Source organism: Sciurus carolinensis, chromosome X (genome assembly GCF_902686445.1).
Source record: "Sciurus carolinensis chromosome X, mSciCar1.2, whole genome shotgun sequence".
NCBI lineage: Eukaryota > Metazoa > Chordata > Mammalia > Rodentia > Sciuridae > Sciurus > Sciurus carolinensis.
The window spans coordinates 4,411,286-4,438,575 of record NC_062232.1 but is presented as its reverse complement, the minus strand read 5'-3'; the positions used below and the strand labels follow the sequence as shown (position 1 = coordinate 4,438,575).

The following is a 27,290-nucleotide window of genomic DNA, read 5'->3' as shown; positions in this document are numbered from 1 at the left end:
CATTAGGGCCCGAGTCTGCTGTCGCTGTATATCAGGGCAAGCACACGCTCAGCTAGGATTCTTCCATTCAGCACCTTTTAGGCGTCCATGGGCATCGGGCACGGAGGGGTGCCTGTCACGCATGCAGCCATCTCTGGATACGAAAGATGTCACATGGAGGAGATCAAGGGCCGACTGGGGATGGTCAGCGTCGTGAGGTCTGGCACAGGCAGCTCAACACTGTAGAACAGGTGTCAGTGCTGTAGGTCAACATCTCAGGTAGGACTCCTTCCACCGATGGTCCACCTGACTTCCAGTAGGTCCCGTGATTGTCTTGAGGACACAGCCTCTACTGGAATCCCGATTTCCTGCTTGCTAACCCAGGGCCTTCACTCTCCCTCAGGGGGTGATGTCGGAAGTCAGAGCTGAGCTTCTTTGGCTGGAGTCTCGCCCGAATCCAAGCTTCCCAGGAGGTACGTCCCCACCAATCCGCAGGATCTGGTCCACTTTCACGCTTGGGTTGGCATTCCCCTGACGCACGCAGTGTTAGCACGAGGATACTGGCCACCATCCAAGACCCTTCTATTTCCAGAGCTTCTTTCCTCTTTTAAATGTAGCTGATTTCACGCCTTGGGATACGCTGGCCTCTTTCCTATTTCTTCAAAGTTGGAGGCTTCGATGTCCAAGGGACAGAGCCACAGACTGCACCCTGGAGGTCCCAGGTGTGATTTTTAATTCCCAGAAAAATAAGCTGTGATTTAACAACCCTGTCTGAGCTTGTGCACGTGAGCTCGAGGCCCGACATGTCTGTGCAGGAAGCAGTCTTACCGTGACGGACGCTGGACGGGAAGCCCACACATTTTGTGCCCCATCTACGTAGCCGGATGCCCCCTTGGGAAGCTGGGAGGTTCCTTTATGCCTACCCACTCGGAGGGGTGAGCGGATAACTCACAGGCAGAGAGAGTTCAGCCGAGGGGCAGGTAGTGCTGGTATCTGCTGCACGCCATGAACTTTGTCTGAAGTACTTGACGGATTATATGTGGAGGCGTAAAGAATGACGGTTTTCAACGTCTTAGTTGTTTAAAGGCTGGGAACTTTTTTAAGAATGAACTTTTAAATTCACCAACATAACCTCAGGCATGTAGCAGAGTTTGATATCAGAACCAACAATGTCTAACCTTCAAGGAGAAGGGACTGGGTGACTTTGAGATAGTGGGGAAAAGAATGAGAGCCCATGAGTGGTCTGGTTCCTGGGGACCTTAGTTGCGGAGAATGTGCATGTCACACGATGTTGGTAGTACAGAGAACAGGGACGTGCCAACTCAAAGGCTTACTCACGCACAGGGAAAGAAAAGCCTACGAGTAAACGTTCTGACTTTTTAAGAATTTTAAATGTCAATCTCCATCTATAAATACCCACAAATTATCTATCTATCTGTCTTAGATGTCTGCCTATCAATCTACTCTACCTGCATCCATCATCTGTCTACCTCTTTTCTATTTTCTAACTATCATCTCTATGTACCTCTCATGGAACTAACTCAAAGCAAATTCCTTCTGTTTTAAGCAAGTGCAGCTGAGTTTTCCTGATTTAAAATGAACCCTCCCCCTGGCTTCATTGCCTGACACCCAGCGGATTTAGAGAATCAGTAGCTGTGCACTCCTTTCCTGGGCTCTTTGCACAGGGTCTTTGCATGGGGTCACATCACCTTATGGGGGAAAGGCATATTCAAAATCAGTTGTTCCACTCTCACTGAAAAAGCAAAGACAGACACGAGAAAAAACTTAAGAGCAGATGCGTTTTTTGTGACCAAAGACTTTAGGGTTGTGCCAACATAAATAAAGCAAAATTGAATATCATGAATGGGGACTGAATGAGTCTCGGGGAGTATGTATTTTATGGCATTTAAGCTGATTCCTCTTCTCTCACTCACCCTCCACTGACCCAACCACAAGATTTTTCCCCTTGCTTGAAACCAAGTGAATCCCAGGACTCTCTTGCCGTGGGACCTAGGAATGTCCCCTGCGCAGCGGTTCATCTGTCCCAGAAATGCTCTCCCTGGGTCTCCGATTACGGCTCCTGCCTTCTTATCCTTGAACTGTCGGCTGCATCCCACTCTGTACTTATGATTTGTTTAAATAATTCCCCTTTGACTCCCCATAAGCTGGAGGCCCAAGGAGAGCACAGATCCTTTCAAGGAACCCCAAACAGCTAGCACACCACCTTGGCTACACCCCCAGTGCACAAAGGGGAGAATCGCTTCCCGCCTTCCCGCCTTCCAGTGGAAAGAGCCACCTTATCTGTTCTGTCCCCCCTGGTGCCTGTGTGATCTCTGGATGGGATGTGGTCTCTGAGGCAGGGACCTCAGGACAAGTGCCTGCTCTTGCTGCTGGAGACCCGGAGCTCTGGCTGGAACCCACAGGGACAGGACACCGAACCCAATCCCAGGCCCAGCACGGGCGTGCGCCCCAGACGCTGGGCTATTTCCACGGCCAGGAGCAACACGTGCCTTTGAGGAGCCGAGGGCCTGGCCCAGGGAGTCCGGTCCAGCCTCGGAAAGCGCCGGGAGAATAGGGTGATCTGCTCCGGGGACAAATCCAAGGTGCCACAGGACGCGTGGGAAGTCCACGCTGCTGCAGAGGGTTAAGGAGAGAGGAGACCCCCACTTCGCCCCTGCGGGCAGGGAGCCGGCGGAGGACCCGAAGGAACGAGCCTTCCAACCCGGCCTCCGCAGGAGCAGAGGGCGAGGCAGGCACCGGGTGGAGGCAGTGCCTGCGGCCGGCCACCCAGGAGATGCGCAAGGGGGACCCGGGCGCGGAGGAGGAGGAGCGGGGACAGCAGTCCAGGCCATCGGCCCCGGGAGTGCGCCCCTCAGAGAGCAGGCTGGCTCCTGGCCAGGGCGCGGGGTCCCACCCGCAAGCCGGCATCGGGACTTCCCACGCGGATGGTGGCCCGACTCTGCCTGCGGGAGGGAAGAAAGATGCGCTGCCCTCTCTCCAGCGGCTGTGCGGAGGAGGCGCAGCGGGAGCAGGTCCTGCTCCCCAGATACGCACACGGCCTTCTGCATGCCAGCGAGTGTCGGATGCTGCAGGAGAAAAGGAGGAGGGAAAGAGGAGGAGGAGGAGGGTGAGAGGGGAGGAGGGGGAGGAGCAAGAGGAAGAGGAGGAGGGTGGGGGGAGGAGGAGGAGGGTGAGAAGCAGCAAGAGGAGGAGGAAGAGGAGGAGGAGAGGGAGGAGGAGGAGGGTGAGGGGGAGGAGGAGGAGGAGTGTGAGAGGGAGAAGGAGGAGGAGCAAGAGGAGAAAAGGAGGAGAAAAGGAGAGGAGGTGGGCGAGAGGTAGGAGGAGGAGGAGAAGGAGAAGGAGGAGGAGGAGGAAAAGGAAGAGGGAGGAGGAGGGTGAGAAGAGAAAAAGAGAAGAGAAGGAGGAGGAGAGTGAGAGGGGGGAGGAGGGTGAGGAGCAAGAGGAAGAGGAGGAGGGTGGGGAAGGAGGAGAAGGGTGAGAAGGAGGAGCAGGAGGAGGAGGAAGAGGAGGAGGAGAGGAAGGAGGAGGAGGGAGAGGAGGAGGAGTGTGAGAGGGAGAAGGAGGAGGAGGAGAAGGAGGGGGAGAGGGGGAGGAGGAGAAGGAGGAGGAGGAGGGCAAGAGGGAGGAGGAGGAGCAAGAGGAGAAAAAGAGGGGGAAAAGGAGGAGGAGGAGGAAAAGGAAGAGGGAAGAGGAGGGCGTGGGGGGAGGAGGGGGAGGAGCAGGAGGAGGAGAGAGAGAGGGAGGAAGAGGAGGAGGGGAGGAGGAGGAGGAGAGGCAAGAGGAAGAGGAGGAGGGTGGGGGGAGGAGGAGAAGGGTGAGAAGGAGGAGCAGGAGGAGGAGGAAGAGGAGGAGGAGGAGGGTGAGGGAGAAGAGGAGGAGGAGTGTAGAGGGAGAAGGAGGAGGGAGAGGAGGAGAGGAGGGAGAGGAGGAGGAGGAAGAGGGTGAGAGGGAGGAGGAGGAGGAGCAAGAGGAGAAAAGGAGGAAAAGGAGAGGAGGAGGGTGAGAGGTAGGAGGAGGAGGAGAAGGAGAAGGAGAAGGAGGAAGAGGAGGAAGAGGGAGGAGGAGGGTGAGAGGGAGGAGGAGGAAGAAAAGGAGGAGGAGGAGGAGGAGGAGGAAGGAGAAGAAGACCGGCAGGCAGGTAGCTAGTAAGGAGAGAAGGGCGTGTGGTAGCCCGCCCCTTGTCCTTGTTCGCCTAGAACATTCTTTTTGATCTTTAGTTGTGGATGGACTCAACACCTTTGTTTTGCTCACTCGTTTTCGCGGAGCTGAGGGCGGAAGCCGGTGCCTCACTGGTGCGGGGCAAGCGCTCCACCACTGCGCCCCATCCCGGCCCCTGGCAGCCTGGCTGGCTGGCCGCACCTCTGTGACGGTTTCTGCTGCACGCAGGTGCGTCTATGAGCCCTGCCTTACCACCTGGGCACAGCAAGAGACCCCCAGCTCTGAGGATCCAGCAGGACCATTAGCCGCACCCTGCAGCAGAGAGCGGCGGCTGGGGCCTCTGTCCCCCCTTCCCTCTGCCTCCTCTCCTCCCTGTTTCCCGTCTTTCCACTCCTGATCCCACGCCCTCTCCTGACCCATGGCTCGTGCCTGCTGGGAACACCTTCGCCCGTCGGCTCACAGGTCCTCTGCCGGATCTGCCCGTCTCCTTGTGCTTCCAGGGCAAGCTTGACTTTGGCAGTTGACATCCTTTCTGGACTCCAGCCAATGTGTCCCACTGGTGGTGACAATGGACTTCACGCATTTGGCCAGACACCTGGGAATGAGGAAGCCGAGCCGCTGGCGTGACCAGTGATCCAGGACGAGGAAGCGAGAGCACCTGATTCCACCGTCGCTGTCCGATGACCACCCTACAGTCCACAGACACACAGGCTCTGTGTGTCCACTGAGAACTGCCCGCTGCAGCTGTTCCTGAACCGGAGCCCACGGGCCTCCGGGTCCTCGGGCCTCCTGACCAATCTCAGAGGTCAGGCTGACCTGCCGGCAGTCACCTCTCCTGCTCTCCTATCTGCTCACAGTAACACTCAGCCCATCTCCTACGCGGGAAGAGTCCCCCAACCCGGGGGAGCAGCTGGAGGTCCCACCCCTCGGAGACACCCCAGCAGACTCTCCTTTATCCTAACTTCTTTTGGAGAGGTTCTTTCTTTCTTTCTTCTTTCTACTTTTTATTTGTTCTAATTAGTCACACATGACAGTAGAATGCATTTTGACAGACTGTATGTACATGGAGCCTGATTTCTTCCTCGGGTTTACAGGACGTAGAATTACATTGGTCATGTAGTCACATATGGTCACAGGACAGTAATGTTCGATTCACTCCACTCTTTCCTATTTCCATTCCCCCTCCTTTCCCTTCATTCCCCTTTTCTAATCCAAAGTGCTCCTATTATTCTTCCCTAACCTCCTCTTTATTGTGAATTAGCTTCCGTATATTACAGAAAACATTCAGCCTTTGGTTTTTGGCTTTGGCTTACTTCGCTTAGCATGATATTCTCCAATTCCATCCATTTACCAGCAAATGCCATCATTTCATTCTTCTTTAAAGCTGAGTAATATTCCACTGTGTATATATACATTTTCTTTATCCATTCCTCTGTTGAAGTGCACCTAGGTTGGTTCCACAGCTTAGCTATTGTGAGTTGAGCTGCTATAAACACTGATGTGGCTGCGTCACTGTAGTGTGCTGATTTTAAGTCCTTTGGGTATAAACTGAGGAGTGGGATAGCTGGGTCACATGGTGGGTCCATTCCAAGTTTCCTGAGGACTCTCCACCCTGCTTTCCAGAGTGGCTGCACCATTTTGCATTCCCACCAGCAATGTATGAGTGGACCTTTTCCCCACGTCCTTGCCAACACTTATTGTATTTTGTATTCTTGATAGTCGCCATTCTGACTTGAGAGAGATGAAATCTTAGACTAGTTTTGATTTGCATTTCTCTAATTGCTAGAGATGTTGAGTTTTTTAAAATATATTTGTTGATAGATTGTGTTTCTTCTGTGAAGTGTTTGTTCACTTCCTTTGCCCATTTATTGACTGGGTTGTTTGTTTTTCTGCTGTTAAGTTTTTTGAGTTCTTTATATATCCTGGAGATTAGAGCTCTATCTGAGGTGCCTGTGGTAAAGATCTGCTCCCACTCTGTGGGCTCTCTCTTCACGTTGTCGATGGCTTCCTTTGCTGAGAAGCAGCTCTTTAGTTTGAGTCTATCCCATTTATTGATTCTTGAGTTTAATTCTCGTGCTTTGGGAGTCTCGTTGAGGAAGTCGGTTCCTGAGCCAACATGGTGATGATTTGGACCTACTTTTTCATCTAGTAGGCACCAAGAGTCCCTGCAGAGAGCAGCTCTGGCTTGGTGAAGCTCTATCCAGTTCCAGCCCACCACCTCCTGGTCCCCAGGACCCCTCCTGGCCCTCGGCCACGTGCTTTGTGCTGTGGTCCATTTGACGCACGCACGTGCTCAGCCTCTGGCCCTGTGCCGTGACTTCCTGTGGTTTGTAACAACCTGGACCCAGGTGGACTCACAGAACGTGCTCCTGAACACCTCCTGCGGCTCGAAGTGCCACGTCTGCGTAAGGTGCTGCCAGGTGTTTCTCTTTGCCCAGGTCTGGCTGAGTTTGTTGCTCACTGGGTACTCGATCTGGAGGAAAATTAAAAACAAAGGTTCTGTCTCCTCCGTGGAGGGATCAGGCCACATTACTGAGGGGTTCTGTTTGTTCACCAGAGAAAACTGTTGCTCACGAGAAATTACAGTAGATGATGTAGTCTACAAAATATAGAAGCACGTATGTGAATGTTATTCACATAAATGTTGCTTTATACATGTTACGATGTTGTGCACACATATCATCAAATCACCTGACGCTTGGTCAAGGCCTTGGTCGTTCAAATATGAAAATCCATATTTTTGTACCCAGGTTATATTTCAGAAGCGTATGCGGAATTCAGTGAAGTCTCAGTCACATCGTGGGCCCCTTGACACAGCCTCGGGCTCTCATGAGTGAGTCACTAGTGCATTGGTGATAGGTTCCCAGGTATGGGAGACAGCTCGTCACGGCCCGCCAAAGTGCCGGGGTTTGAGAACAGACGGAAACTATAAAATTCAGAGGCCACTGATCCGTCTCCCAGTGGAGCTCAGCAGTGTCCACTCCGGGAAGCTCGGAAATCAACACAGTTGCTCTGTGATGGAAAGGAAGATTCCCGGGAAGGGACCCAGCTTGTGCCCAGTACTAGACGTGGTCAGGATCCGAAGGAGGAGACGCATTGGGCTCATGGGCAGATGCTGGCCATTCTTAGAAGGTGCCTTAAAAATCCTGGTATGTTCTCGGCCAGCCTTTGAGGAACCCCGATTTCAGTGGAGACGAACTTTTCTTAGAATCACAGAGATAACGGAGGATGAGCGAGTAAACCCAGGCCGGGATTCCATCTGCTCTGAAAAGGTTCCCAGGGGCTCATTCGTAATTTCATGACAGCCTGTGACCCAATCTAGCACCGTGTAAAGACTTTTGCCGTCTGACCTCTGTAGGCATCGGAGGTGAACAACCAGAAGCAAAGAGAAAAGACTTGGAATATCCAGTCGTTTTTATCTGGCACTATATATTTTGGAAAGCAGATGAATGGCGATAGAGTGAGCCTGCATTTCTGCTGCTCTTTGCTTGTGTCTGGGCGACCCCGGCTCTTCCCAGGGCTGTACGCGGCCCGAGTCTCCTAGCCTTTCATTTTGGACAAAGCTCATGCTGGGAGTCTTCCTTTTGCAAACCGAGAGTCTGTCTCAATACCTTCTGCAATCCAGGTATGTCTCAGTCTGGACCTCGCGGTGCTATGGATAGGTTTTTAATCTCAGAACTCAGTTTCATGGGAGCTACCAAGTCAGACTGGATGGAGGATCATGATCCTCTTTCCTGATCTGGGTAAAATTCAGACCAGCTGCCCCGGTGCAGAGTTCACGGTTCCGACTTCTTAGTCTCAGGAGGCTTATTCGGCCAAATCCTGACTGATCTTGGACTCAGAGGAAGTGCCGGGTCTGGTTCAGGGAGCTTAGATGAAAACATACACAATGGCGTGTTCTTCCAAGCAATGGTGACTTCAGAGGCTGCATGACCAAGAGTGCGGGGCACGCAGAGATCAGACAGGAACAGTATTCGCTGTGCACAATGTGTACACCCGTCCTGGGGTGTCCGGGCAGGACTGTCCTGGGACTGAACCGCAGCAGGACTCTTCCTCTCATCTCAGATCTCACAACTGGCCATGGAGTTCAAATGAGTGACTCAAGACCTGAACACCAGTTGTGGAGTGTAGACGCTTCCTGTTTCCAAATTGGGCTGAGCTGGATGGACACGCGTCAACTTGTTCGACACATGCACGTCTAAAAATAAGAGGGAGAGAGACGTACACATTGCCCATAAGGCACGTTGGTGGGAACCAATGCAGACTTCCCTGCTTCAGGTCTCCACCATTTCTAAACAGCTGGCCTGGACTTAAAAACCATCAAAGGCATTTATTAATCACAAGCTCACAGTCAAACTTGATGGATTAGCTGGGCTTTGTTTGTATTTTCCTTTTCCAACCATTTCTGTGGCTGGGGGAGAATTGACTCATGCTGAAATACTGTAGCAGGTTCAGCAATGATATTCACCCATTGCATAAAGGTTCTTACCTGTGTCCAAAGCATGAAGCTACCGCAGGCAAGGCAGGCGATCTCTTATGTTCTAGAGACACAGGGAAACCTTTCTGACCAGCTGTCGTCCACGTTTGATTTCTTGTAGTTGACAGTGAGGAAGCAATTTGGAGAGAAAGAAAGAAAGAGAGAAAAAGAGAGAGAGAGAGAGAAAGAAAGAAAGAAATTGAGTCTCAAGAGAGAAGCACCCATGGACCCCTGGAATGTAGGAAATGCCCATAAACTGTTGAAATGCAGGAAATACCCAGGCAATATAGGAAATGCCATTAATCATTGGACTGCAAAGCAAGAGATCCAGCCCAGGTCCTTTGGCTTGTGTTCTTGCCTGCAGAGAGGAGCTAGATGCAAGGATCTGTGCAAGGGCATGTGCACAAGCCCACCTGACTCCACTTGTAGCCCAACCCCTGGCTACTGACCCTGTATAAACGTGAACACTCCATAGCAAAGGGTTGCACTGCACTCTGCAGACAGCCTCAACTTCCAATTTTCTTTCAAGTGTGTGATCCTTACTTTCCTAAATAAGTCTCTGTTTGTGCCTCTACCTGAGGCACCTTTAAGTTTCTTTCCTTGATATTTGTCAAGAACCTCAGTGAGTCGCAGTCCCCCTCTTGGGGAATGCCTTGGACCCTCCTCCAGTGACAACAGCGTGACTGGGGTAAAACTAAGTTTGTCAATAATTGGAAACAAGTCCAGTATCTCTTAGCAGGGACAGCTGCATCAACTGCGGGAAGCCACGCTGTTAATAGCATGCATCTGCACGGCAAGCGTCTGATCTTCACATGGGGATGTGGAAGGAGAGTAGTGTCTGTTTATATTTGCAAGAGACTAATAAAAGTACTTGTGTATAGGGGAGCAGATGAGGTTGATGGAGCACCGAGGAGACAGGAGGTGGAGTGAAGTATCCGTAAAGTTTTCTTATTTTTAATTCACTGTGTTTGCTTTTCCATCTGGGCTTGTACTGTGGTTTGTGGAAGTGTCCCTGAAAGCTGAGATGTTGAAGGCTTGGTGGCCAGGCTGTGGTGCTACTGGGAAGTGGTGGGACATTGGGGGCGGGGCCTGGTGGAAGGGGGTTAGGTTATTGGGGGTGGGGCCTGGAGGAAGGAGGCTAGGTCATTGGGGGCGGGGCCTGGTGGAAGGAGGCTAGGCCACTGGGGGCAGGGCCTGGTGGAAGGAGGTTAGGTCACTGGGGGCGGGGCCTAGAGGAAGGAGGCTAGGTCATTGGGGGTGGACCCTGGTGGAAGGAGGCTAGGTCATTGGGAGTGTGCCCTTAAAGATGACATTGGGACTCTGGCTCCTTTCTCTCTGCTTTCTGGCCACTGTAAGGTGACAGTGTTGCTTCACTACCCACATCCCACCAAGATATTCTTCCTCCCCATGGCTTCCAAACGGTGGGGCAAGCAACTTTGGTGCTTGATATTCTGTTTTTCTAAATGATCCTCTTTAGTGTCTCCAACATAACTTGGAAGATAATCAACTTCATGTTTAGTAGAGGGAGAAAAAATTTCTCTATTTTAAGCCTTTTAAAATTTTTTGTTCACCCCTATGCCAAGATGAGCATAACGTATTTTTTTCAAGGGAAGATTCTGAGCTTCTTTCCTGAGACAATTTGAAATGTGCTATGCCAGAAATTCTGTATGCAAGATCACAGTCCCTGAGGGGCCTCGGATTGTATCTTTTCTCAGGGAAGGCTCATCAACTGCTCTTACCTTATTAGGGCTACCATCCAATGACTCTGCTTCAATTCTCATTGGGACTAAAATTCCCTAAACATAAAATTAATTTAGCTTAATATCATGCTTCATCAAATGCATTAAATTTGTTTTCTTCTGAGGAAGGTAAAAGAGGAACAGAGAGAGAAAAGGAACTTAAATGATCATGCTTCTATAGAGAATCACCACTGAGTGCTCATATAATTTTTAAAGGGGTCTTCTATTCTCTTTTTGCAGGGGGTGGGTACTGGGGATTGAGCTCAGGGACACTCCACCACTGAGCCACCTCCCCAGCCCTATTTTGTATTTTATTTAGAGACAGGGTCTCACTGAGTTGCTTAGTGCCTTGCTTTTGCTCCGGCTGGTTTTGAACTTGTGATCCTCCTGTCTCAGCCTCCGAGCCTCTGGGAGTACAGACATGCCCCACCACACCTGGTGGGTCTTCTATTCTTAGAGCAGATTTTTAAAATGTATTTCAACTGAACAACTAAAGGAATATTAACAATTCAGAATGCTGTTTTATTTGCTGCTTTAAAATACATCATATGGTCCTTGACACTGAATGTGTGTTTTAAAATGCTCATTACGAGAGAGGGGGCACGTTATAAAAACAGCAATACATAAGTCATCCGGCTCCACTTCTAATGACTACTTGTCATTAATTAATAATATGCTAATAACTAATCATTACTAATTGCTATAATTACTGTCACTATTATAATGATGGTATGTGCCTTGACTTCTGTATAATCACCTTATAATTTACAAGTCCTATGAGCAGGACTTTCCATCATCATTTCTTATGAGAAAGTAGGACTTTCAGGCAACGATTTCTGAAGTCCCTGATGGGTCTAAAGCGTAAAAGTTAAATCAACTCCATTGCTGCAAACTGCAAGAGTCTGTGTCAATCATAAAATGTGGATTATGGCCCATGGAAACAGTGATGTTGGATGCTGGGCTGTCCTTGAAGGAAGATGAGATGAACCATCACCTGCATGGCTTCCATGTTTGGGGTACGTCCTCGCTGGGGGCAGCGTGAATCACCAGGGGAAGAATGTCCAAGTGCCAGTGTGCTGGAAATGACCCTCTCCTGACAGATGTGGTGGCCCGTCCTTCCAGCAGGAAGGGAAGAGAGACTTTAGAGAGGAAGGAGGAAGGAAAGCGGACCCTGGAGTCTCGGAGCTGGGCTGGGAGTCTGCAGGGTGCAGACAGTGAGCGGTCTTTCACCCAGGTTAACTGATGTGTCATATCTATGTAGAGAGCTTTCAGTGAACGTCTGTATTCTGAGTTTACCTCTGGTCAGGTTAGAGCCTACCCAGATATTTGTTTTGCTTTGAATTTTGTAACAGGTTATGAGACTGATTAAACATAGGAAAAACTGAAAATTCATACGTAGTAAAATGAAATTGAACCTCTATCTCTCACCCTGCACAAAACTCAACTCAAAATGGATCAAGGACTTAGGAATTAGACCAGAGACCCTGCACCAAATAGAAGGCAAAGAAGGCCCAAATCTTCATCATGTCAGCTTAGGACCAGACTTCCTTAACAAGACTCCCAAAGCACAAGAAATCAAAGCAAGAATCAATAAATGGGATGGACTCAAACTAAAAAGCTTTTTCTCAGCAAAGGAAATAATCGATAATGTGAAGAGAGACCCTACAGAGTGGGAGAAAATCTTTTCCACACACACTTCAGATAGAGCACTAATCTCCAAAATTTATAAAGAACTTACAAAACTATACACCAAAAATACAAAGAACCCAATCAATAAATGGGCCAAGGAACTGGACAAAAACTTTACAGAAGAAGATATGCAGGTGATTAATAAATATATGAAAAAGAGTTCAACATCTCTAGTAATTACAGAAATGCAAATTAAAACAACTAAGATTTCATCTTACTCCAGTTAGAATGGCTCTTATCAAGAACACAAACAATAACAGATGTTGGTGTGAATGTGGGTGGAAAGGCACCCTTGTACATTGCTGGTGGAGTTGCAAATTGGAGCAGCCACTCTGGAAAACAGTGTGGAAAATTCTCAGAAAACTTGGAATGGACCCACATTTTGACCCAGCTATCCCACTCCTCAGTTTATACTCAAAGGACTTAAAATCAGCACACTACAGTGACACAGCCACATTAGTGTTTATAGCAGTGCAATTCACAATAGGTAGATTGTGGAACCAACCTAGATGCCCTTCAATAGATGAATGGATAAAGAAACTGTGGTATATATACACAATGGAATATTATTCAGCCATAAAGAAGAATAATATTATGGCATTTGCAGATAAATGGATGGAATTGGAGAATATCATAAGTGAGTCAATCCCAAAAAACCAAAGGCCAAATGTTTTCCCTGATTAGTGGATGATGATATGTAATGAGGGTTCGGGGGATGGGGAGTGAGAGAAGAATGGAGGAACTATAGATTATGTAGAAGGAAATGAGAGGGGAAGGGGGAGGGTACGAAAGATGGCGGAATGAGACAGACATCATTACCCTATGTACATGTATGATTACACGAATGGTATGAATCTACATGGTGCACAACCACAGAAACAAAAAGGTGTACCCCATTTGTGTGCAAAGAATGGAAATGCAGTTTGTAAAAATAAAAATAAAGTAGTCTATGTGATGTTTCAATACTCATTTTACATTATTTTAATCATTATGTTTTACAAAAAGAAAGATAAACCTAAACCATGTGAGCAACACAGCATATTTTTTTCTCATGGGACCCCAATAGGCCTGGCTTACATTGGCTCAAATTCCAAATATGAGCATCACCCATATGTGAAGAAGAAAAATAAGCAGATTCCAATGGAGGCAGCAGCCTGGACCTTCCAGTACTCGGGCATACTGGATCCCAGTTCCGACACCAGCATGTCCAGAGTCGTTACTGGTCTCGGTGCAAACATGAGCCCCCTCTTTCTGGCCCAGCATGGGGATAAACAAGCAGACGGACAGCACGGGTCTGTGCAGGCATTGTGAACGTCCCCATCTCTTCCCTGCTTGGTCCACATGCTCACCAGTCACAGGAATATGCATCTCAGGCCGGCAACTCAGTCAGCAGCCAGCCAGGGCAGTTCCTGACCTCTCAAATTCACTACATCCCACACCTAACTCATTCCTTCAACTCCAGCCCCTTCATCAAAGATGCTATTCCTCTTGTGATCCTTTCTTGATCCATGCCAAGAAACTAGGTGGTCCTTTAATCTTCTAATAACTGGTTCTCAATGGATTTGCAAGTCATTACACTCCAAATACAATCAGCTACTGTTAATTTGACCTTCTAGATGTGCATATATATGGTTTCCTCCCAAATTTTGTGTTCAATGTATCATTTTCCCCCAACTCCCAGGCACAGAGCACTCTATAGGTTATCTGCTTCCCCAGGCAAACACTGGTCCTTTCCTCTTTTGCTACTTCAATCTCCATTCTGTTAGTAGAATAACCGTCTAGGAAGCAAACTTGACCAGAGCAGACTTTCCCTATCTGCAGTGTGGCTTTCCCAGCTTTGGTTATCTGCAGTCAATTTCCACCTGCAAATATTGCATAGACAATTCCAGAAATTAACATCTCAAATTTTTAAAACTGCATTCAAAGCTAAGTAGTGCAATGAAATCTTGTCTTGTCCTTCTCTGTTCTTCCAGGAGTTGATCCATCTTTTGTCCAGGATGGCCAAGCCACGCACAGTATCTGCCCACCCAAGACTTAGCAGCTGTCCTGGGTAAGGAGTTTGACCGTCCCAGTATCTCAGGGTTGTGCTCATGGAACTCTTACTCCACCAAAAATGGTCCCAAAGCATAAAGGAATGAAGCTGTAGTGCTTAATGTGAATTGTCAACCTGAATGAATTAGGAGATGCCTATGATTAACAGGCTTCTGGGTGTGTCCATGAGGGCGTGTCTAGGAATGATTGGCATGTGGGAGAGCCAACTGAAGTGGAGCCCCTCCCTATGGGGGTGGGGCAGCACCGCCCAATAGGATGGAATAGAAGCTGGAAGAACAGGAAGCAGATGCAGATGCAGCTCCTCTCTTCCTGAACGGGTTCTTGATGGCTGCTTCCATCCTCTGAGGACATCGGACTCTCGCTTCTTCACTCTTCCAGAGTGGACTCTGCCAGGGATTCTCCAGGGAGTTTCCAGAAGCCTTGGTCTGGGACTAGGGTAGCACTGCTGATCCCTGTTGTTCTAGGGCTTCTGCCTCTTGGATTGCGCAGCTGCTGGTTCCTCCAGCTCTCCAGCTGCAGATGGGCATGTGGACTCTCCAGCTTCTGGTCGTGTGAGCGAATCCAATAAATCCCCTTTGATCATCACACTTCCTGAGGATTCTGTTCCTCCAGAGAACCCTGACTGATACAGAAGCCGACAGCTGCATTAGCACATATTGCTAACATTGCTCTCTATTGTAATATTATCCCCATTAACCTCTTTCTAATTAATAAACTAAACTTAAGCCCAGGTATGCATGTGCAGAGGGAAAACCAGCATTATAGGGTTCAGTGCTACTTGTAGTTTCAGACAGCCATTGAAGGGTCTTGGAGCATTTCCCATGCAGAGAGGTCTGTGTGGGGTACTCTATGCTACTGTCCCATTTAAAATCCTGGCCTGTTGTCTGAAGATCACCTTCATGCTAGTTTCATAGTGTATCTGTCATGACTGGTCTATTCGAGTGCTTCTCTGGTGTGCTATGCACTTACCTGTACGTGTGTGGGGGCTGTGAACGTCCTTAGCCAAGTCTCCAGCATTCCACAGGCTCCCAGGGTTGTACGGAGACACTCCCAAGTTTGCTAAACCCATTTCCTTGGCCAATGTTTTATATTTAAAAATCTTGGCTTTATATTTAAATTTCATATTTTTAAAAAATCTTTTATAACTAAGATTTTTTATATTTAAGTACGATTTAAATGTAAGTCTATATTTAAATCTTTTATATTTAAATAAAATTAAATAAAGATTTATATAGACTTATTTAAATCATTTATATGTATAAATGTAAGTCTATATTTAAATCTTTTATATTTAAATAAAATTAAATATAGATTTATATAGACTTATTTAAATCATTTATATGTAAATAAAATTTAAATATAGATTTATATTTAAATCTTGGATATTTACATATAGACTTATATTTTCAAACTTATGGACTTATATTTAAATCTTTTATATTTAAAGTTGTCTCTTATATAAAACTCTCTGAGATTATGTGCATACATCTGCTTTCTCTTCACCTTAAAGATACCTGTACTAAGTAATTGTCATTTTGCATTTTTTCTATTTTTATATGTGCCATGTTCTATGGGGTTGTATTATATCAGAAAAAGAACTTCCATTTTTTTTCTTGTTTTACTTTATAATTTTTGCATGTTAAGCACAATGCCTATGATTTTCTCAGGGGTCCAAAAGGGGATATTGAACAGCATGTTACATTGAACTAAATAAGACCTGAAAATCCAACAGGACAGGTTGTCTTTCTGGTAATAAAAGTAATCAGTAATCTTTAATCAGTGAAAACTCTTGTGTTGATTAAAGCTACTACCTTTGACTGAAACTTTTTCTTTTACTTCAGATCAAAACATAAAAGCAAAATAAACAAGTTTTTTGGAAGATTTCACTTAGCATCTGATGGCCTCCAGTTTCCAAAAATTATATTGGGCAAACCTCAGTTTACCCTGCATCTTAACTTAGTAAATGAGTCACTGTGGTAAACAATTCTGGTGTTTTGGTCATATTTTTGTGTTGCTGTGACCAAAAGACCTGAAAATCTTAGAGGAAGAATAGTTTATTTTGGCTCATGGTTTCAGAGGTTCAGTCCATGGTGGGCCAACTCCATTGTTCTGGCCCAAGGTGAAGCAGAACATCATGGCGGAAGGGCCTGGAGGAGGAGAGCAGCTCAGGACATGGCGCGAGGAAGCAGAGAGAGCTCTGCTCACCAGGGACAAGATATCAACCCCAAAGGTCGGTGCCCAGTGACCCAGCTCCTTCGGCTACACCCCACCTGCCTACAGCCACCACCCAGTTAATCCACGTCAGTGGATGAATGCACTGATTAGGTTAAGGCTGTCTGAACTCAATCATTTCACCTCTACACATTCTTGCATTGTGTCAGACATGAGTCAGTGTGTCACGTCTGAACTATGACACTTGGACACCCAGAGTTCAAACACACGTGGGTCTCCAAAACATTTATGATGAGATTCAGGAGCTTGGAAGGTTCAAGTGCATCCATTATGTCTGAGCTTCTGCTTGAAAAGAGAAACAAGCATGCGATTTTCACTCATTTTCTCAGATTTCGTTAGGTCACAGGTCAGAGGTGGGGGAGGAGGCCCTGCTTATCAGGAAACCAAGACTCATGGATTCTAAGAATCTACTGAACAGAGAAAGTGAGAAGCCTGTGAGTCTGCTTGAAGAATGTGCTTCTCACCAAATGTGGACTCTGGAAAGACTTTGCTTTTAATTCAACTGGCTTCCCCCAACACAGTTGCCGAAGCAGAGACTTGGTAAACCTGGTGGCAGGGACTTAATAGTCAAGGGTCATTAAACCGGGATAAAGAATTTAATGTCCAGGTTTGGAAGTTCTGACAAGGAGTTCTTTTTTCCCTGGCTGATACACACTCATTTCTCGTAGCTCTCAGTTTATCAGAAATCATCCAACTGTGAGAAGAACTGAGCTATTGAAGGTGAATCAGTATTTTTTTTAAATGAAAGTCTCTGGCTTCTGCCAAAATTCCACACAACAACACTTTTAAACATAAAAAATCAATCTACCTGGTTTGGTTTAGATATGTGGTGTCCCTCAAAAGCTCAGGTGTGAGACAAGGCAAGAATTTTCAGAACTGAGAAGATTAGATTATGAGAGGTTTAACGTAATCAGTGAATCTGCTCCTGGGGATTAACTGGGTAGTAGCCACAGGCAGAAAAGTTGTGGCTGGAGAAGGTGGGTCCTTGAGGGTATGCCTTTGGGGTTTACATCTGGTCCCTGGTGAGCAGAGCTCTCTCTGCTTCCTGGTGCCACGTCCTGACCTGTTGTCCTCCTGCAGGCCCTTCCGCCATTTTGTTCTGCCTCACCTTGGGCCAGAGCCATGGAGTCGGCCCACCATGGACTGAACCTCTGAAACCATGAGCCCAAATAAACTGTTCCTCTTCTAATGTTCTTGTCAGGTTTTTTGGTCACAGAAAAGCAAAATTAACTAAAATACTACCAAAGCAGATTAAGCTATTGGACGGGACAATTATTATTTCTGTTTACTTTTATCTTAATCAACTTTGGGGGAAATGCATTGATTAATACTTTAAAATGTGCTCAGGCCTTGCCACCATTTAGAATCTTTGTTACAGAGGGTTGAGTTAATGAGACCTCAGACGTCTTACGTTACAGTGTACCATTACTGCTGATCCACATAAAGATCCTCTCTCCTTTTTGAGTGTCCCCTTCTGTCCCTGTTCTCCATCCCACCTCTCCTTCCTGTCCCAATGGCCACCATGGTGTTTCCCCCTAAATTATGTGTTGGAAACTGAAGCCCTGAATTCGTGTCAAAGGTATTTTTAGACGTGATCTTCAGGAGGTGATTTGCATATCCTCATGAAAAAAATTAATTCACTCAAAATGTAATGGATTCGGTGGCTGCGTTGCTATAGTATGCTGATTTTAAGTCCTTTGGGTGTAAACTGAGGAGTGGGATCACTGGGTCAAATGGGTTCCATTCCAAGTTTTCTGAGGAATCTCCATTATGCTTTCCATTATGGCTAAACTATGGAAGCAACCTAGGTGCCCTTTAAAACACACACACACACACACACACACACACACACACACACACACAATGGAATATTATTCAGCCTTAAAGAAGAATGAAATTATAGCCTTTGCAGGTAAATGGATGGAGCTGGAGACTGTCATGCTAAGTGAAATAAGCCAAACCCACAAACCAAAGGCCTAATGTTCTCTCTGATATGCAGATGCTGATTTGCAATAAGGGTTAGATTAGACAGAGGGGAGTTTAGGGAGGGGAGCGGGTGTGGGGGCAGGAAGGAAAGTAGAACAGATCAGACGTTATTACCCTGCGTGCGTATATAACGATACGGTCGGTGGGATTCTACATCACACAGAAGTAGAAGAATGAGAAATCCTGTTCCATCTATATATGATGTATCTAAGTGCATTCTACTGTCATGCATAACTAATTTGCACAAATTAAAAAAGAATGGATTGGGTCTGGGGTTTGTGGCTCAGAGGTAGAGCGCTTGCCTGGCACGTGTGAGGCACTGGGTTCGGTTCTCATGTGCCATATATAAAAATAAATTAATAAATAAAGTTGTCCGCTGGCAACTCGAAAGAAGTTTAAGAACGTTAATGGATTACCAAAGGAAGGGCTTTGTGTTACAGAAACGAGCTCTCCCCGCTACACTTTCTCTATCTTGCCACCCGCCGTCCTCTGTCACCTCCCGAGGCAGCGAGAGGGCTCTCAGCCGATGGCCGCACCATGCTCTTGGACGCTCGGCCTCCAGAACCAAGAGCTGCATGAACCTCGGTTCTTCCTGAGGCTCCTCGTCTGCGGTCTTCAACTAACTACGGTCACAGAAACGGATTGGGACAATCAGGTTCCGCGCCCCAGAGTCACAGACCTCCTTGACTCGGCCATGCAGTTTGATAGCTCTTGTGTTGAGGAGCTTACGCTGTGGCCATTCAGATCCTCCACCCCAGTCAGCATTTTTGAGAAGTTGGGCCCCACCGTGTCCCCCTGGGCAGATGAGGATGATCGCACGACCAAGCCCGTGGTCGTCAAGACAGGGTTATAAACGAGATGACTCACGCACGCCCGCAGATTAACATCCAGCACTTGGGTACCCACCCAAGAGTGACTCTTAGACTTATCACTGCCTCCTTATTTTCGACAGAAGGGAATTAGTGCGCTACAGAGAGCGCTAGGTTCTTTGTAGACAGGTGAAAATATGAACAGGAATGAGTTAAAAGAAAGAATACCAGGATCTGATATCGATCAGAACAACCATTCGAAGGACAAGGAGAAGAAACTATCAAGCTCTTCCATGTTTGGACCCAAAGGAGGACTATTTTTATTTCCGTCTGACTTACTGATCACAATTTTGTGTCACGACTTTGTTTCTTTTAATGGCGCTGAGGACGGAACCCGGTGCTAGGCCAGCACCCTACCGCTGAGCCCCGCCCAGCCCTGCAGCTCTTAGGAACAGCGAGTCTCCTCATGATTAACGCAAGGTCTCCGCGGCATCCCTGCAGCTAGCAGATGCTTCCCTCCCCTCGGAGAAGGGATGGTGACAAGTAGACAAGAGTTCAAGTGCCACCTTGTCCCTTGACGTCATTCGGATAGAGAACATCTGTCTTGTGGCAAAAACCCTAACCCTAACTCTAACCCTAACCCTAACCCTAACCCTGACCCATTGGAAGTCCACCCTTAAGTATGTGAGTTCACAAGACTGTCCGTGCACATCGCGGGGAGCCACACGGGTACCCCAGTTCTCCGCAGCAACTGGGGACAAGAAGGAGGGGCAGTCTTTTTCTCGGCTCCTGGAGTCCCCAAAACTTTTTCTCTTTATCTTCAGAAACTTCCCGTCAGCAGTAGCCGGTGTCGCTACTCTGACTCTGGGGTATGAAAAGCTCACCCTGTATTTGCGATGACGTTTTCTGGGGTTCCCAAGTTCTCTGATCGCTTCAGGCTCGGGCCTTGAAGGCCTTCCTCCCCAAAGAAAGCGCAATGCAGCCTGTTTAACGGGCGGCGGTGAGATGGACCACAACTTGCCGCGGCGGCCGGCTCGCCCTGCCATGAGGTGTGATGGGAGGTGGTTTTCTGCTTTGACGTTTATGAGGAACACTGGCCATAAAAAGCCACAACCTAATGGTGGAAAATGTGTCCGTGCGAGAAGGGGAAATGTTCGCTGTTTTCAAGAGAATGAGGGTACGATTCAGGGAACGGAAATCTGTGGCCCTTTGGCCAAACAGGACCCAAATCCTGCCCTTGAAGATGAAGTTGCACTGAAACACAGCTGCACCTGTGGGTTTGCATATTGCACACCTCTGGCCTCTCTCTTCCAAAGAGGTTGCTCAAAGTTGAGTAGCTGAAGCCCAAACCGTACAGCGCACAAAGCCTAACACACTTAGTGTCTGGTCCTCTACGGGAAAAGCCTTCTGACCCCTCCAGAGCGGGCAGGCCGTACCGACTGGGAATCAGGCAAAGTGCAGATTTCAGCTGGGAATCGAGACCGTTCCTTCTCACCTCTGTCGATTAAAGGCAAGTAAGACGTAGACACAGCCTGTAGCACTACAGTTCTTCACCAAATGGCCATCGCTTCCTTAGGCTTCATGTTATTTCTGAGAAAAGTAAACGGCCACGGTTATTATTAGTCAGTGCGTTTCTGACTACGTGTTCTTTACGTGACATTCGCCAAACAAAGCTTCCGCTGGGTATTTCCCAACTACAATCTTGTTTCCCATCTCATCCCATCAGGAGAAATGCACCGTAAATTTTGTGATCATTTTTGGAGAAGGATGTTTCAAATTGGATCCCAAATAGAACAGAAAAATCAACTGGCGAGACCTAGTCTTTACATCTTCAGGTGAATAATGCCACGGTCAGAAGATCCTCTGAATTTTATCTTCGAAGCTGCTTGGTGAAGTACAATCTACGTGGAAGGAAGGCCGGGGGAATCTCTCAGAACAAAGAAACATTGGGGTGTGAAAATGAATGAATTACAATGAAATAAAGCGGAAAGCAAGAAAAAGGGAAAAAGAAGAAAAAGAACGAACCCAGTGAGTATGTGTGAACTGTGGCATTTCTGACTACGTGGGCAACAGAAACTGGGGCAAGCCTCAGTTCTTATAAAAACAGGCTTACTGAAAACCAGCTAGGAGCAGCGTGGAGACTTGTCAGAAAACTTAAAATGGACCCACCATGTGACCCAGCTATCCCACTCCTCGGTTTATACCCAAAGGACTTAAAATCCGCACACTACAGTGACACAGCCACATCAGTGTTTATAGCAGCTCAACTCACAACAGCTAAACTATGGAACCAACCTAGGAGCCCTTCAACAGATGAATGGATAAAGAAAATGTGGTGTGTGTAGACAATGGAATATTACTCAGCCCTGAAGAAGAATGAAATGATGGCTTTGCTGGTAAATGGATGAAGCTGGAGAATATCATGATAAGTGAAATAAGCCAATCCCCAAAAACCCAAGGCTGAATGTTCTCTCTGATATGAGGATGCTAACTCAAAATAGGCAAGGGGAGGAGTGGAGGTTCACTGGATTGAACAGGGGAGTGGGGAGAAGGGAAGGGGGAGGGGAATGGGAAAGACAGTGGAATGAAGTGGACGTCGCTTTCCTATGATCATGTGTGAACACACGACCAGGGAAACTCCGCACCATGAACAACCTCAAGAGTGCGAAGTCATACTCCATGCACGTAAGATCCGTGAAAATACACTCTACTGTTATGTAACTAAAAAGAATAAATAAAAAATTAACACAGCGCACAGTCAGTCCGCGCAGGAGTGCTCACCACGGGCCTGTGTGATTACTTCTGTTGTCCTGGGACTGAGCACGACAGGGAACTGAGACTTGCCCTGAAATCGCCCCACGTCCCGAGCAGCCCACAAAGCCACCTCTGGACTCAGGGCTGCAGCCAGCTCTTTCCTCCGGCCGCCCTTGTTCCGCTCTTCTCTGTCACCTTGGAGGTCCCACCTGCACACCACGGGAAATGTCCCCTCGCTGTGGCCAACGAGAGGGGCTTTCCCTAGGAGCGCCAGAGAACCCCTCCAGGATCGCTGGGAAGTACTGCCGGCCAGCATGGGGGACGTGGAGGCCATTGAAAATATTTGGCTGGGCACAGGGTAGCGCTCTGCGGTTTCCTCTGCAGCCGGAGAGAGGCTAGTCTGCCGCTGTTGCTGGGCGGCGGGGGTCCATCTACAGGGCTGCGAAGCTCAGCGGCAGCCTTGCCACACAAAGGGGCAGAGAACAAGACCATCCGCGTGGGGGACGCCTTCTCGGGACCACGCGAAGCCCTCCGGTTGGGACACAAATGTCATTCTCTGAAAAGCCCCTTTGGGTGATGGATTTGCAGCCGAGGAGCAGAGGTGTGGATCGGGAACGAGCTGTGACCCAGCCATGTCTGCCCGTGTTGGACCCTAAGAGACCCAGTGCGCGAGCCCGGGACGCAGCCAAGCATCCTGGGCGAAACTCCCCCGGGAATGAGCAGGCTGAGCGGTTTGTGTGCCAGGATCCGCACTCAGGACGGGGACAGAAAAGGTCCTGGTCGGGTGAGGAGTGGAGCTACCCAGAGTTAGGGAGGAAAAAGAGAAAAAAAAAGAAGAGAGAGATCTCTGTGGATGTCAGACAAGCTGGAAAACAGGAAAATGACAAAAAAAAGATTTAGTTCTATTTTACTTTCTCAGATTTTTAAGTCGGCAGTTGGATCAGTGGAAAAGCCTTTCCTCCCACGGACATGCACTTCTCTGAAGAAGACTTCCCGAGCGGAGGTGCGCGCACCGGCCACCGGGGAACTTCTGTCCCCCGTGTGCTGTCAACGGAGGCAGCTGGCGGGTTGCTCGTGAGAGCGGGTGACGCGGACTCCTACTCTGAGAACCTGTGTTCAGGGTCCCCCGTCCTGTCCCCCGGGCGGCGTCTGCCGACCTTGCTGCCGCGGGGTGTCCTGGTCCACATCCCCGCGAAGCCGTCTCCCAGCAGGAGGTGGCTGGCACCAGTTTGGATCTTTGCCTACATTTCATTTGCTTGCTGCTTTTTTTCTGCCAAAAGGAAGACTGCTTTTTATGCTTTTTTACTTGAAAATGGAATATTTCTTCCTCTTGAGAAAAAGCCTGTTTTCCTTGGGCTGCTCTACAACGACTCATTTAAATCTCCTTAAATGAGACTCTTTTGGTGACCTTTCCTCTCTGGTACAAATGGAATAACAACACAGAGAGTTTATTGTGAAATGACTGCTTGGCAAAGAGCAGGAACAGGGGCCGATCCTTTTCTGGGGGTTGATCTCACTTTGCAGACCTTCTCAAACAGGGTGCCCAGGTTCCCTCCGTGCAGGGTTCCGTTAGGAGACGTGCACCCTTCTAGCTTCCGGAACAACCCTGCTGGGACCTGGAGTCGGTCAAACCGTGCTATGTGCATGCACAATTATGCCACCATAAAACCAACCGCGGGGCTTCGTTGTTTTGCACCAATATTAAGAAAAAAATCCTGCGGGTTCAGGAAGTGATCCCCCAGAACGGAGTCTGGTGGTAGGACCCAACCGGAAAGAAAGCTCACGGGACGTTTCGGAGTGCTTACGTCCCGTGTCGCAGCACAGAGGTCAAGAAGCAAAAGTCAGACACCCATCCTTCACCTTGAGGGCGGAGTCCATCACGGAATGACTGTCAGTCAAAAACTCCACTGGTGTCTAATGATAATAATGCAAACCCCCCAGGTCCGAAATCAGAACGAGAGAACGCTGTGCTTCCTGGATCCGGGGCCACTTGCCGTGTTCACAGATGAGAAAAAGAACACACGTCGAAAAGAACCAGTTTCCCGGCAGAGGACTCCATTCATGGCAAAGCCCTGCAGCAAGCTGTCAAATCTTTTTTTTTCTTTTTTCTTTTTTATTCTGCCATTTTTCCCCCTTTTCCCCCCACCCCACCCACCCCTCTTTTCCCTCTATACAGTACTTCCTTCCTCCATTCTTGCCCCCCTCAGTAACCCTAACCCTAACCCTAACCCTAACCCTAACGCTAACACCTCCCACCCCCCATTACATGTCATCATCCACTTATCAGCAAGATCATTCGTCCTTTGGTTTTTTGAGATTGGCTTATCTCACTTAGCATGATATTCTCCAATTTCATCCATTTGACTGCAAATGCCATAATTTTATCATTCTTTATGGCTGAGTAATATTCCATTGTATATATATATCACAGTTTCTTTATCCATTCATCAATTGAAGGACATCTAGGTTGGTTCCACAATCTGGCTATGGTGAATTGAGCAGCAATGAACATTGATGTGGCTGTATCTCTGTAGTATGCTGATTTTAAGTCCTTTGGGTATAGGCCAAGGAGTGGGATAGCTGGGTCAAATGGTGGTTCCATTCCAAGCTTTCTGAGGAATCTCCACACTGCTTTCCAGAGTGGCTGCACTAATTTGCAGCCCCACCAGCATTGTAAGAGTGTACCTTTCTCCCCACATCCTCGCCAACACCTGTTGTTGCTTGTATTCTTGATAATCGCCATTCTAATTGGGGTGAGATGGAATCTTAGGGTGGTTTTGATTTGCATTTCTCTTATTACTAGGGATGTTGAACATTTTTCCATGTATCTGTTGATTGCTTGTAGATCTTTTTCTGTGAAGTGTCTGTTATTTCCTTAGCCCAATTGTCAAATCTTTACTCAGCTGCATCCCTAAGGTCACCTGTCCTTGGTTCTGCACTGGGGAGTCTGAGAGATGGAGCAAACTCAGCCCATGATTTTCTCTAGAGTTGTCTGAGCTACTGAAAAGCAGAAGCCTCTTTCTTTCCAAAATAAACAAGTCATCCTTGGCAGGTGAGAAAACCGTCCCCTGCTGTATCATCAATAAACTCAATAATTAGAGTCAGGTCCAGAAGCCCAACAGAATCCCACCTCGGGGATCCCGAAATGGGCGGGGCGATAGGTGTATCCCAGGGGTGCTGTACCCAGACGCACTCCGGGATTCGGGCTTGGCTGAAATTTCAGGGTCCCTGGAAGAAGAGCCTCCCCAAATATCTGTCCCATCTTATGTCTGCGATGTCATGCTCAGCGTCCCTGCGCTGAGACTGAGCCCCGGGTGAAGTCGTGTTGGGCCAGGAACACGGCAGCTTCTGGAAACAATTGCGCAATGAATGCCCAAACTGAAAGCCGTTTTGCACACGAAAGAAGATATTCTCCTGGATCACGGATCCTACCTGGGAACGTGTGGTTGGAGGTACTGGGACTTAGGACTGGGGATTGCTGAGGGCAACTGACTTGAACGGAAGCCACCCAGCAGCTGGGAGTTGCTTTGGGGACAGGCTGACCACCAGGGGACGGGACTTGGAGTTAGAATTTGGGGTGAGAGAGGCCACACCTCGCAGTCTTCTTCCTGCCCTCCCTGGGGGAAGCCGTGATCTGCTCTGCATGACAAAAACACACATTTTGCTTTCATTCGGAAGGAATCCCACATCCAACCGTGTTAGAGAGACGTCTCCCGAGCTGCAGAGCAGTTGGGCCCTTTCACGATGTTAGCGCATCGAGGAGCATCGACCCCGCAGGCTTCAACGGTTCCAGGTGGCGCAATGAAGGTTTGGAAAACCCTCATGGAGTGAAGTAATTCGGTCTCATTAATTATATGAAAGAGAAGCGGATTTTAAAAATAAATGGAAATGGCATTTGCTCTCCAAGCTAATATTTGGTGTGAGGCAATTAAATATCTTTATCCAAACCGTGAGCTGAAAACCGGTTCTCGGCGACACGTGAGGGTTTCTGTTCTGGGAAGGGAGACGGCAGAGCCCACCTTCTCTGCACCCAGGAGAAGCCGCCGTGGGCACACCCTGCTGTCACTCCGCACGAAGAGGGAGGACCCTGGCCTGGGGACACGCTCCCAAACTGGCCCATAGCAACGAGAAGACCGGAATTCGGGGCAGCTGGCTGACGGACACGTGAGTGGGTAAGGGGGCCTCATGCAAGCAAGGGACGGTCTGCGCTGGACGCTAATGCAAACTGAACTTCGGAAGGGACTTTTTGATACTGGAAAACGACAATTACAAAAGAGAGACTTTCCCCCGTAATGGGGAAGATCTGAAAAGCCATGAGAGGTGGCTGAGATGGCTCTCAGGGTGGGGAAAATACTTCCGTATTAGCTTTTGTGTTGCTGTGACCAAAACACCCAAGGAGAACAAGTGGAAGGAGGAAAGAATTATTGGGGGGCTCATGGTTTCGGAGGTCTCAGTTCATAGACGGCCAACTCCACGGCCCTGGGCCCAGGTGGGGCAGCACATCATGGCGGAAGGACCCAGTGGAGGAGGGCCGCTCAGCTCGCGGTGGGGTGAGGAGCAGAGGCGGCTGGAGATGGACCACAGGTCTAGGGCTCACCCTCCAGACACGCCCGCATACCTGCAGGTACCCCGTAGTCCGTCCACCCAGCTACGGTCGACTAATTAGGTTGGGGATTATTAACCCACCCTGGATTCTCTACAGATCCCGTCAGGGGACACTTTAGACTCATCTTCCCGGTGGCTTTTGAGTGTCGGCATGGAGGCTCTGCGTGGATGCCTCCCCATGTCCATGTTCAGATACTGACTTCGTGGTTAAGGCAACTGTAACGTGTCTTGGAATTTTAAGAGCAAGGCGAGAGGTTGGTGGGATCCCAGCAGATGGAGAGACTGTGTTGTCTGGGGTCATCCCGTGTGTCCGGCAGGTCGCTGGTGAAATCCCACCTCGCTCTTCCCCAGAAAGGCCCCACCTGCCCTGTCTGTTGATAGCTTTGCAATTTTTAGGAACAAAAATGCAGTCGAGCGCATCGGTTTCTTGATCTCTTTAGGTTTTACTCATGGCTCGTTGAAATCACAACCCCACGGCCCTGTCAAGGTCAGACCGACGTTCCCGGGCCTCCTTCCACCGTGAGAAACGTTTCCTACCGGAGGTGACTATCGTATTAAGGTTTACCACCCTTCCACGGGGACGGTGTGCAGCCTGACGAGCCCGTCAATTCCACTATTGAGTTCCCTCGATACGAAGCCAAGAGAAGCGTCCACACGGCAGGCGGGCAAGTCCGGCGGAAGTGCTTTTCCTGCTGTGCGTGTTGGGGTGTGAGATGGAGAGAGATCTATGTCCTCGTGAGTGTGTGAAGCGCTGGCAGATCATGGCCCACCCTGCTTACAGGCCTCCTG

The 27,290-nt window shown here is 48.4% G+C and overlaps 1 long non-coding RNA gene across 4 annotated transcripts in view; it reads right to left on the bottom strand.

Annotated features, from left to right (window-relative positions):
• The window catches only part of LOC124971791 (uncharacterized), a 291,699-nt gene that overhangs the window by 8,715 nt on the left and 255,694 nt on the right, over window positions 1-27,290 (bottom strand). For 2 of the 4 annotated variants that reach the window (XR_007106365.1, XR_007106364.1), the window contains one exon: window positions 8,648-8,749. The exons of the other annotated variants lie outside the window; for them this stretch is intronic. This is a non-coding gene — a long non-coding RNA (uncharacterized LOC124971791). The remainder of the gene's footprint in view (window positions 1-8,647; window positions 8,750-27,290) is intronic. 4 annotated transcript variants of the gene reach the window in all.